Genomic DNA, 12,995 nt, shown 5'->3' on the forward strand with positions numbered 1-12,995 from the left:
CTCAGAGAAATTAAGTATCTTGCTTAAAGTTACGTGCTTAGAAAGTGGCTGAATTCATTTATAGTTTAGGTTTTCTGACTCTAAATTCAGTGCTCTGTGTTGTAGGATTCCTAATATTTGATATCAACACATTTATGTGTTCAATATTGAGGTTTATCCAAGTTTACAGTTTTCTGGCAGAAATAGTAAGTTTCGTTTTGCCGGATGGAAAGCTTTTGTTCTTATCTTTTCATGTGTCAGTATTAATTTCAGATGGGTAACTTCTGAACACCCAGCACGTGTTTACATGAATGTCAAGTCCTACTATGTATACGCTTAGCCAGGCTGGCTGGTGAGGAGCCGCGTTTCACACTCATGTTTCAGTGACATCGGCTATGCTGTGGCTTGCTCTGTGCATCAACAGGCCTGTGGACAGGGCAAGAGAGGTCCCAGTGTAATAGGGAAGAACCTTTATATTCTACTGCAGGTTAATCACCAAAGGGATGTTGCCTGTAAGCTTTAATTATACATAATGGCCCATCTCTGGGAACCCTGCTTCCCAGGTAATGAGCATTAAGCTAAAATACATTTGTTTAGCTCCCAGGGAACATCCTGACCGGGCCCACCTGTGAAGGACTGCAGGCAGGAAGAAATGAACACATCCCCTCTGGAGGCTGATGGGAACCAGGAAGTGTTTGACTTTACTTCCTCCCCTTTTAGTATAAAAGGAGCCTGAATTCTAATTCAAGCAAGACGGTTCTTTGGGGGCACGAGCCCACCGTCTTCTCAGTTAGTTGGCTTTCCGAATAAAGTCGTTATTCCTTGTCCCAACAACTCATTTCTTGATCATTGGCCTGTTGTACGGTGAGCAGTACGAACTTAGGCTCGGTAACGGCAGGCGTGCTACGGAAAGAATTGGGGGAGGCTTCCTAGAGGAGGTGATGATTGAGGTAAGGTCTTATTTATTTATTTATTTATTTATTTATTTATGGCTGTGTTGGGTCTTCGTTTCTGTGCGAGGGCTTTCTCTAGTTGCGTCAAGCGGGGGCCACTCTTCATCGCGGTGCGCGGGCGTCTCACTATCGTGGCCTCTCTTGTTGTGGAGCACAGGCTCCAGACGCGCAGGCTCAGTAATTGTGGCTCACGGGCCTAGTTGCTCCGTGGCATGTGGGATCTTCCCAGACCAGGGCTCGAACCCGTGTCCCCTGCGTTGGCAGGCAGATTCCCAACCACTGTGCCACCAGGGAAGCCCAGCCCCCTGAGGTGAGGTCTTCAATATGATTTATCTTTCCCTGGTGGTCAAGGGGCACAGAGCAAGCATTTCAGGGAGGGGAGGTAGTGTGAGCAGATAAATAGAGGAGTGATACAGCTTGGTGTGTTCCAGCCATGCGGTCTGGAGGGGCTGGACAAAGGAGCCTGTTTCAGGTGGGGATGGGGCTGAGGTGGGGTTGACAGAGATGAAGGTCAACCCAGCCAGAATTCAAGGCGTCCTCCAGTCTGAGAGTCAGTCCATCACAAAGGAGGTTTGTGCAGACCTTCTGGGCCAGCGATTCTCACCCCTAGTACACATTAGAACCAAGCCCATGGTTCTGACTCCTTGGTCTTAGGTGGGGTCCAGTTCTCCTCAGAATTAAAAAAAAAAAATGCTCCAGGTGTTATTAACCAACTGTGAAATAATTATTCCAACACTTGTTAAAATGGTAAAGGAGACTTATTCAAGACTATTGCAATGGGGATATTGCAACAGGGGAGAGACATGGGGTTCAACTCCAAATACGACAGACCAGTGGGGATTTGTAGCCAATGGGCAAAATGCCCAGGGCACAGCTGGTGATATTAAGAAGTAGCCGACTTTTCCTATTGAAACTACTGTACACATTTTGAGTATAAGTTTTTTAGTTGCTAAAAGTCCAGATATTTGAAGAAAGCTTAGAAATCTAAGGGAGATCCTGGCAGCCATTCAGAGATAATCCTCCAATATTTTGACCTCTTTCTTCTGGTTGGCAAAGGCTGCATCTCTTTGCAGGTAGAGGATAAGGACTCATTCATATAATTCTAAAGTGACTTCTGTTTTTGTCAAGGAAAATTTGCTACAGTGGCAACTTTATAGTGAGTGACAGGAGGAAGCAAGCATGGTGATTACAAATTATTGGTGTTGTCTATATGGTTTTTTGGGATGAATCGTTCTAATGTTGATCCTGACTTAGAATAAAAAAGAAAGATTTGGCAATAGAAGTCTTTGAGCTATCATCTTAACCTTCATTAGTATGCATACTTGTTTTATTTTGTGCTAACTTTCCTTTTCTGTACTTCATTTTTCATGTAGAAAATTGTCGAAATTATTTTTTTTTCATATTACCTCCATGGAATTCCATAAGTAATATGTTCTAAGTAATCTGTACTGAATAAAAATAGGATATTTGTTCTTGTAGGAAAAAAAAAAAAGTAGCTGACTTTAAAGTAGGATTCTGAGTAAGGAAGGAAGTTCAGAAGATATGATTTTCTATCCTGTACTTATGATTTCCTATCCTGTACTTATGCCCTGCTCCCTCACCAGTAATGATAATGATAGTGATTATATATATATATATATATATAAAATATACTTAATATACTATATAACACATTATTTATAAAGTAAAATATAAGTGATACTTTGGATTCTGTTGTAGTCATGAAACCTCTGAGCTGTGGGTCCATTGGAGAAGAGTAAAAGGATTATTGAGCACAGGGAGAGAGCACCTGGGGCTGGATAACATGATTTGACTTAATAACATGATTTATGATTTGATGCCAGCAAGCTGGGTGGCTCAGAGGTAGAGACGGGGATATCAAGTCTATAAGCTTGGCAATAAACAGTAAGATTGTGAACAAGGCACACATTTTGGGTGGCTGAGAGGATATTATTAAAATGACTGACCTTGGGGACCTGGATAATAGGAAGGAGGGGAACTAGGACAAGTTTGAGAGACTGGGGTCCATGGAATCTGACACTTACATAGGCAGGAGGTCATTGATCCCTCCCAATAACCTTGTAAGAAGGGTAATGTTATTATTCCCAATTAACAGATGAGGAAACTGAGGCTCAGAGTGCTTTTATGATTTGCTCCAGCTCATAAAGCTTGTAGGAGGTCACAGCAGGACCAGCACCCAAGTTTGTTTAACACTAACAACAGTGCCCTTTTCATAGAGAGGGAAGAGTGAAGTCATGAGAAGACCCATGTAAGCCAACGAGGCCATATGCTCATCTAAGTAGCCATTGTGGTCTTCCACCTTCCCAGCCCAGCCCTAGGGAAGCCCAGGGCTCCCTGTCTAAAGGCTCTGGAGAATGGCATCTGAAGATATACTAGTGTCATCTTGCACGTGGTCCTGTGTGCCAACATGACAGGTAAAGGTCAAGGCTGCAGCGAGGGATTTCCCATCTGTTGATAATTAAGTTCTTCAGCCAACCACTCCAAACTTGAAATGCATACTTAATAAGCCGACTCTCTGCAACAAAGCAGTTTAACTCACTGATAATTATGCAGGTCCACCTCTTGCTCTCAGGATGCTGGCTTCACTCACAGTGTCCTCCATTTGGCATATTGAAGACCCTTACATCTGTCTTGGGCATTTAAATTCCCAGAGATGTGATCATTATTTTGGAAATGTCAAGAATTCAGAGTCCTGCAAAAGGACCACGTTTCCACTAGGTTTGGCAGTTAAATATAGGATACCCAGTTACATTTGAATTTCAGACAAACAATGAAGCATTTTTTAGTATAAGTAGGTCCCAAATATCACATGGGATAAAATTTTTTTTGTTAAATATTCAAATTTGATTGGGCACCTTGTACTTTTATTTGCTAAGGCTGGCCACCCTACTTTCCACTGAATTAAGGTTTCTACTTGCTCACAGATTTCAGCTGAATCTTTAGCTCTAGGACAGAAGGAACCTTCAGCATATGAAAGGACCGTGGATTGGAGGAGTGTAGTCCAGCTTACACTGACCTTCTTTTTTGATAGTTGCTCAAAGCAGCCATGTTTATCCATGGGATCCAGACCCCCAGCAAGAGTTGATTGGCTGGGGTGACCATGTGAGTTGAGTTGGTCCAATCAGATCTCTTTCTGAGAATTGGGATTCAGAGAAAGCCCGTTAGTCTTTGCAAGTGGTTGGAACTGAGGGGATGACCCATGAGATAACCCATTATCTCTCCCATAAATCTTCCCCTTTCACTGAGCTAGACAGAGTTGATTTTTGTTACTTGAAACCAAAGAGAAGGGGTGGTAATCCTAGATGGTTGTTTAGTAGAGGCATGAACGAGTCCTCTCCTGGGATTGCCATGCTAACCTCTTCCCCACTGTCTTAGTCCATTCAGGCTGCTATAACAAAATATCACAGACTGGGTAGCTTATAAATGATAGAAATATACTTCTCATAGTTCTGGAGCCTGGAAGTCCAAGGTCAGAGTGCTGGCATGATTGTGTGAGGGCCCTCTTCTGGGTTGCAGACTTCTTGTATCCTCACATGGTGGAAGGGGCTAGGGATCTCTCTGGAGCCTCTTTTATAAGGGCACTAATCCCAAGCATGAGGGCTCCACCTTCCCCATTTAAGCACCTCAAAAAGGTCCCAGGTACTAATACCATCGCCTTCAGTGGTTAAGATGACAACATATGAATTTTGGGGGGAACACAAACATTCAGATGATAGCACCCACCCATTCACAGAAATGCTACTCATTCTTCAAGACCAGATTAAGTTCCATTTTGTCCATCTTAATGGTCCAGCACATTTTAAAAAACTGACCAATTGCCTGATTATCAAGGGCTACCTCAACTGAAATGTGAGTACCTGAAATTCCATCAGAAAAGTAGGACTTAGTGGAAGCTATAAAGAAGACATTTCTTTTCAACCTTTTTATATTTCTCCACTTAAAACCTCCATAGGGAGCCAACACTTTCATTACCTGAGACCCTTCCAGGCTGTACCCTCTCTGAGCTAGGACAAAGAACACTGCTTCAGGATGCAGTATATTAACCAGCTGGTTGACTTCCACTTTTGCCACATACCAAAGCGTGACTTTGGACAACGCGCTTGAGATGCATTCTTGCTTTGACTCACCTGCTTTGGGTCTGCATTGCTTGGAAGTGGACGCATAATTTCCTAATGAATGCCTTATCTTCAGCTTTCCCCCACTGTAACCTACTCTATGCACTACTACAGTTTAAGTCTCTAATTTATGACATGAATAGACAGAGGAATGATAGCCTTAATTTATAAAGAGCTTATGCAAATGAATCAGAAAATCACTATGACCCCGAAAGTCTATGCCTTCCCACTCCCAGAACATGCCAGGTAGTCACGCCTCTTTTCCTTGCACATACTGTTCCCTCTGCCCGGAATCTCCTTCCCCTGCCTTTCTCCTAGTCACTTGTCAAGATGCAGCTTAATTATCACCTCTTCTGTGGTGCCGTTCCAGTCTCTTTCCCGATCCCCTCTATCTCGATTGAATGCATTCCCTGTTCTGTGCTCCCCTGCACTTTGTACTGTACATTGTTGCATTAGAGTATTTATCACATTGTATTGTACAATCGACCGTCCGTATCCACAGCTTCTGCATCCCTGAATTCAACCAACCACAGTGCTGGTGGATGCTGAGCCCGCAGATACAGAGGGCCGACTGTATCATTTTATATGAGGGACTTGAGCATCTGCGGATTTTGGTGTCCACAGGGGGTCCTGGAACAAATTCCCGCAGATACCGAGGGATGATTGTACTTATTATTACATGTATTTACTTGCATATCTGTCTCCTCCCACAGGCTACAAACCCCTCAAGGGCAAGAATGGGGCCTTCCTTGTGTCTTCAGCACCTAGCATGTATCAGGTGTTCAGATTTAAGCTCAGCATGAGAGTAAACCCTCCTACTCCTCCCTGATACCCCATGGGTTCTTGACCAAGTCATATGCAAGGAAGAGTAGTCAAGTGGGGAGCAAATTAGGAGCTTGCTTAATGATCTGCAAGTACCATAACCCCCCCAAAGAAGGCCTTCTTTGATAAAAGCTGGATAGGGGAACGGGGCCTCAGGCCAAGAGGAAAAATGGAGGTTCCTTCTCCCTGTTGCCTCAAATCTAGAATGGCTGGGACTACAGAGCCTTCTCCAAGTCCACTTACCCAACCAGCTCCAAGGTCCAGGACGGCCGGCTTGCATTACACACCCAGTAGTGGGCACACAATCAGGCCCAGAAAGGGAACCGCGTTCAGCAGGCTCTGCCCTGTGACAGAGAAATTGGGAAGAGGGTTGTGTTCACGGGTGCAGGACGTGTAGGGGTGTAGTAGGTCCACCTGACAGTAAACATGGTCCTGTGATCACCTTGGGTTCTGATCGGTGACAGGAGCTTGTCTCTCTCTCTTTGGGGGAAACTATTAAGGGAGGGAGTAGACAGAGGCACTAGAAGTGATAAAAGGGATGAAGGTTCCTCTAATCCTATGAAAAAACTGGAGAAGGGCAGAAGACCCCCCCCCTTCTAAAAATCAGGAAATGTTTTTTGAGTGAACGTAAAGATTTTCTATACAGCCTCCTCCTTTCCTTACCTAAATCCTGCCTGAATCCTACCTCAAAGGATGATCAGAGAACAAGAAATAATATCAAAAAGACCTAAAGATCCGAGATTAGAAAGCAGTATAAATACCGTATCCCCCTAGCCCCATTAAAAACTACTGGTAACTTCATAGAATCAACTCGTTTTAATCAGGCTTTGAGCAACCTAAACCAGCAGGTAGCCCTATTAGAATGATTAAAATTTGGAGATGGAGAAATTTACTGAGAAAAGCATTTAATTTCCTTCTCTGGTTGTGGGCTATATCTTCTCATTGGAAAAGCCCACGTGTTTTTAGAGATGCACGTGTCCCAGACGGGCTACTTAGAGGTTAGAGGTAAGCCGATCTCTCATAGGGGACTGATCTCCGGACCTTTCTGATCAGAGAAAAGTACAAACCCATTTGGACAGGCAGCTAAGTGACGCTCCCCCTTCTTGCAGACCCTCTGCATTGGCTGCTCGGTGCTGTCAGAGTCGCCTTTTAATACATGAACACTGTAGAACATTTTGAAAATACAGATTAAAGAAAATTAAAATACAATTCAACCACTCAGCTATTATCACTGTCATCATTTTTAGTCATTATCTTTCCAGGTCTCTGTGTGTGTGTGTGTATGTATGTGTGTGTGTGCACGTGTGTGCTTATTACATGAAAACTCTTATTAGGTCATATCACACATATTAGTTTATGTGTCTATGTACCTGCTTTTAAAAAAATGACCAAACAATATCATGGTCACTTTTCTGTGACATTAAATACTCTTGTACAAAATCATTTTCAGTGGCTGCTAGGTATTCCAGTGTGGGGATGAACCATGGTTTAATTACCCCACTCTCCTGTCATTGGACATTTAGATGGTGTCCAATTTTTCACTATTATAAACAATTCTGGGAATGAGAACTCTTAGCCATATTTTTGTGAACATCTATGATTGTTCACCTAGGATAAATTCTAGGTGAATTTAGCAGAATTGCTAAGTCAGAGTTTGCAAGCTTTTGAGGTTTTGGGGACAGCTGTTTGACATCAGGTTGTGCTAGTTCCTTTCAGCAGTGGTCATTCCTCTGACATTCCATGACTGGGCAGTATTGGGTCTTCAGCATGTCCTTGTCTAGCTGGGAGATGAGGCACTTTCCTGGGGGTTCAGTGAGCAGTGAGTTCCAGCAACACAGAAATAACCCTCCCGTTAACACACCCTTTATTGGTCTTCTTGCCTCCCTGTCTCACTTCTCCCACTTCCTCACCTGTCTTCCTGGGATCACGTCCCAAAGAAACTCCTTGCGTCCAAGTCCTTATCTCAGAGTCTGATTTTGAGGGAACCAACACCAAGGTTAGGAAACCCAACCTAAGTCACGTGGAAACACCAGAGGCAGGATCCATTCTGCTTGGGTGTCTTGTTCAGGCTGCTGAAACAGAATACCACAGACTGGGTGGCTTATAGACAGTAGGAATTTGGGACTTCCCTGGCAGTCCAGTGGTTAAGACTTCACCTTCCAACGCAGGGGGTGCGTGTTCGATCCCTGGTCAGGGAGCTAAGATCCCCGATGCCTTGTGGCCAAAAAACCAAAACATAAAACAAAAGCAATATTGTAACAAATTCAATAAAGACTTTAAAAATGGTCCACATCCAGAAAAAAAAATCTTAAAACAAAAATAGGAATTTATTGCTCCCAGTTCTGGAGGCTGGGAGTCCAAGATCAAGGAACTGGCAGATTTGGTGTCTGGTGAGGGCCTGTTTCCTCACAGATGGCGCCTACTAGCTGTGTGCTCACATGGTGGAAGGGAACTGGGGTCTCTCTCCAGCCTCTTTTATAAGGGCACTCATCCTATTCATGAGGGCTCCACCTTCATGACCTAATCACTCCCCAAAGCCACCACCTCCAAATACCATTGCATTAGGCATTAGGATTTAACATATTAATTTGGGGGGCACACAAACATTCAGCCTATAGCCCTGGGTGAGAAGTGGTAGTAGTAGCAGTAGTTGTTAAAGTAATAACGATCATAGTTATGAAATGTCATGGGGATGTAATGTACAGCACAGGGAATATAGTCAATAATATTGTAATAACTTTGGTGACAGATGGTGACTAGACTTACCATGGTATCATTTTGAAATGTATAAAAATATTGAATCACTATGTTGTACACCTGAAACTAATAGAATGTTGTAGATCAATTATAATGCAATAAAAAACGGTTTTGTAATAAAATTTTTTAAAGTAATGATGATAATAATATTGAAAATATATAGTAACAGTGTCATTGCTTATTGTGCGCTTACTGTGTGCCAGGCACTGTGACAGGCTCTCCTCGTGCATGAGGCCCCTTGATCCTCACAATTCCATGAGATGTGTACTGTTTATCATCATCCCTTTTGATGGATGAGGAAACCAAAGCCTCAGATAGTCAGGGAACTTGCCCTAGACACTGGGTAGGAATGGCAGAGCTGGAAAAGTCTGACTCCAGGACCCGTGTCCTCAGAGAAGGGGACATATGAACTGGTCCTTTAAGGAGGAGTGTGTCGGGTCCGTCAGGGGGACAGGGAGAGGCACCTCTCAGACAGATGGAGGAGGAGGAGGAACAAAGGCAAGAGAGGCTTGCAGAGGGGCATGTAGGGAAAGTGTGATGCGTTGGGAAGGGTCTAGATAGAAAAAAGGAAGGAGACTGCAGCATTTGGCTGGGGCCGGGCTGTGATGGACTTCATTACCTGCTAAGAACTTTGGGCTTGGAGCTATTGGCTAGGACACTTTAAAAAATATATATTTATTTATTTTATTTATTTCTTTATTTTTTTGGCTGAGTCAGGTCTTAGTTGCAGCATGCGGCATCTTTCATTGTGGTGCACGGGCTTCTCTCTAGTTGTGGTGTGCAGGGATTTTTCCCTCTCTCTAGTTGTGGCTTGCGGGCTCCAGGAAGCAAGCGCTCTGTAGTTTGCAGCCTGCGAGCTCTCTCATGGAGGCGCGTGAGCTCAGTAGTTGTGGCTCGTGGGCTTAGTTGCCCCGCGCAGCATGTGGGATCTCAGTTCCCCAACCAGGGATGGAACCTGCGTCCCCTGCATTGGAAGGCAGATTCTTTACCACTGGACCACCAGGGAAGTCCCTGGATGGGACACTTTTAAGGACAGAAATGTCATGCTCAGGCCCGTGTGGCGGAGTGGAGAAGGGATAGTGAAGGGAGAGGTGACAGGGCAACCAGTTAGGAAGCGATTGCAACTTGATCAACCTCCATCCTGCCGTTTCTGTAACTCCCTCGGTGGAGATGGACCTGGGCTGCCTGGCAAACCAGCTGGGCAGCTCCCTGGGGACGATCTTTTTAGCAACTGGTTGTTCTTCCTATAGATGAGCTGGGTTTGCAGAGCAGCCCACAGACTGTCCTGATTTATAAATAAGCCTTCTCCAGCTCCATCCAGCCCTCCCCCAAGTGCTCCAGGCAAAGCCTTTTTGAGAATTCAGACAACCAGTGAAACCTCCGAAGCCTCCGTTTGGTGGGGATGGTCGGGGGGTGGGGGTGAGGAATGCACAGTGTTGAGGAATGTAGGTGGTGGAGTTGTGTAAGTTTGAGCTGGTCAGGACCTAGAGGGAGGAGACCCCGAAGACATGGGGAAACCGAGGCTCAGGGGTGAGAGCCTGGGTCTCCAGACTCCTTTCAGTTACACAGCCCTTCCTTAGGTCCTTTGCTGTAGCTGTTTCTGTGGCCTAATGTTCTTTCCCCAGGGAGTCACTTGGAATGCTCTGCCCAACCCCTTCCAGTCTTGGTTTACACTCCCATCTTCTCAATGAGACCCACCACGACCACCTATTCAATATTGCACTTGCTCCTACCTCACCTGTGCTTTCTTCTTACTTTTGCCATAGTACTTCTCACCTCCGAAGATACAAGGTCATTAACTGTTTGTTTCTACCCCGTGTTAGCTTCTCAAGGTAGGACCTACGTTTGCTTTGTTCTCTGATGATCCCAAGTTTCTGGAAAGTGCCTGGCAATAGCAGATACTCAATAGATATCTGTTGCACTAACCATATTGTTTGTCTTTCTCTCTTCATGGCTGCCTTTAATGGCAATTTTCAACTGGTCTCACTGATGTTAAAGTGAGGTATAAATATGGTAGAGGGATGACGATGATGATAATTTTTAGCTAAAAGCCACAATCCAATTGTTAAAGAAGAACTTAAAAACCTGTAAATCCATTCTCAAACATTTAATGAATTGCTTCTCTGAAAACACTAGTCCCTAGGCAGCTTTTATATTTCCAAGAGAAATATAAGGACACACTTATATTTTAAAATTTTCTAGTAGCTACCCTAAAAAAAGTAAAAATGACAGGTGACATTAATCATAATTTATTTTGTTTAATCCAACATAGCCAAAATATTATCATTTTGAAATGTAATAAATATAAACATAATTGGTGAGATAGTTTACATTTTTTTTCTCTCTCTAAGTCTTTAAAAGTCAGTGTGTATTTTATGCTTTCAGCACATCTTGATTTGGACCAGCCACGTTTTTCTTTTTTTTGAAGTATAGTTGATTTACAATGTTATGTCAGTTTCTGGTGTAGAGCAAAGTGTTTCAGTTATGCATATACATGCATATATATATATAATTTTCATATTCTTTTCCATTATGGTTTATTACAGGATATTGAATATAATTCCCTGTGTTTTACAATAGGATCTTGTTGTTTATCCACTCTACATATGATAGTTTGCATCTCTGGACTAGTCACATTTTAAGTGCTCAGCGGCCACAGGTAACTAGTGGCTACAGACAGGGGTTTGAAAAGGAAAACATAGCCCTTTCCCTCTAGGAACTCATACATGAGCCAATAACTGCAACCCTGTGGTGTGTCCAAGAATAGAAGCAGGAACTAGGTACTAAGAGGAGACCAAGGAAGAGGTGATTAGTTCTGCTTCAGGAGAGGGAAATTGGCAAAGACATGAAAAATCAGGTCACATAAGAACATATACTTAGCAGGTAAATATGGGAGCATGTTTAGCTTTCTTTATTATCAAAGAGATGAATTAAACTAAAGTCATAGTTTTATTTGATACAATTAAATTAGTAAAAATGAAAACTAAGGAGGTTGGTACACATGAATGGCTAGTGGCGGTGACAGTGGTACAGCACTTTTGGAAAGCGTTTTGGGAATATGTCTCAAGCACCAAAAGAGGCCCCTATATCCTTTACTCAATAAAAACCCATTTCTGGGAATTCATCTCTAAAAATAATTCAAAATGAAGGGAAAAAAGATAATACGTGACATTGCTCATTTTAGCGTTACTTAAAAACCAAAAAACTGAAAGTGACTTAATGAACAGTAAAAGGTTTACCTCCATTTGGAAGACTATCTTGGAGAAAACATACCAACCCGGGAAATGCTATTGTTACTATGATAAGGGAAAACAAGTTGAACCTAACATTGTATCTATTTAGTGCCTGTAACTCTATAAACATTACCCAAGCATCCTCAGAAAAACTGTGAGGGAACATGGAATGATTTTCTTGTATGGTGAGATTGTGGCCATTAAAATTTTCCCACGTTTTATCTGTTTTTGGAAAATTATTTAACATCTGAGTAGCATTCTCTTATCTGACTATGCCCTCTTACTGGATGATTGGGTTACTACTGAGTTTTTTATTGTTATAAAGCAAAGCTTCCAACAGCATCCTTGTTAGCTGTCTTTGTGCATGCGCTTAATTATTTCTTCAGTTTACATTCCTGTACTGAAATTGGTGAGTAAAAAAGATTGCACAGTAAAAAGTTTTAAAAAAGGAAATTGTTTTTAAAAAAGAAAAGCAGCAGCAGGACTTCCCTGGCTGTCCAGTGGTTAGGACTCCGCGCTTCCCCTGCAGGGGGCGTGGGTTCAATCCCTGGTTGGGGAACTAAGCTCCTGTGTGCTGCTCAGTGTGGCCAAAAAAAAAAAAAAAAAGAAAAGGAAAGAAAGGAAAGGAAAGCAACAAATTATAAGCAGGCACAAATGGCATGGTGATAGCCTCCTCACTCCTTCTGCCTCTCCAACTAACCCTACTACTCCCAGGGGCATCACTGCTAACGTTCCCCTGGACAGCCTCCCAGAACCTTCTAGATTCAGCCAAGCATCCTTGTCCACATATCCCCCTCATTCGACACTCACATGCACACACACTGCTTAAGGCTTTTGATTTGTAATGTCCATTTATCTTCCAGAAAGATTCTTTCTCTCACTTCCACTTGTTTCTGTCTCTGACCCTGTCTCAGAGTTGCCACTGGGAAGCACTGTGCCAGCTGCTGTGGGATTTCGGCTCATCCAGCCTTTCGAGCTCTCTGAGGCAGGGCAGGGAAGGTTTGGAGCTGCAGGGGGAGGTGTTTCTGCATTGTGGTGTGTATTGGGAGCAATGCTCAGACCCAATTCTCATTCGGTTTTCGCCCAGCCCAACGTGTAGCGAGGACAGGTAGGCA

This window comes from Balaenoptera borealis, assembly GCF_965194805.1.
Source record: "Balaenoptera borealis genome assembly, chromosome: 17".
Lineage (NCBI taxonomy): Eukaryota > Metazoa > Chordata > Mammalia > Artiodactyla > Balaenopteridae > Balaenoptera > Balaenoptera borealis.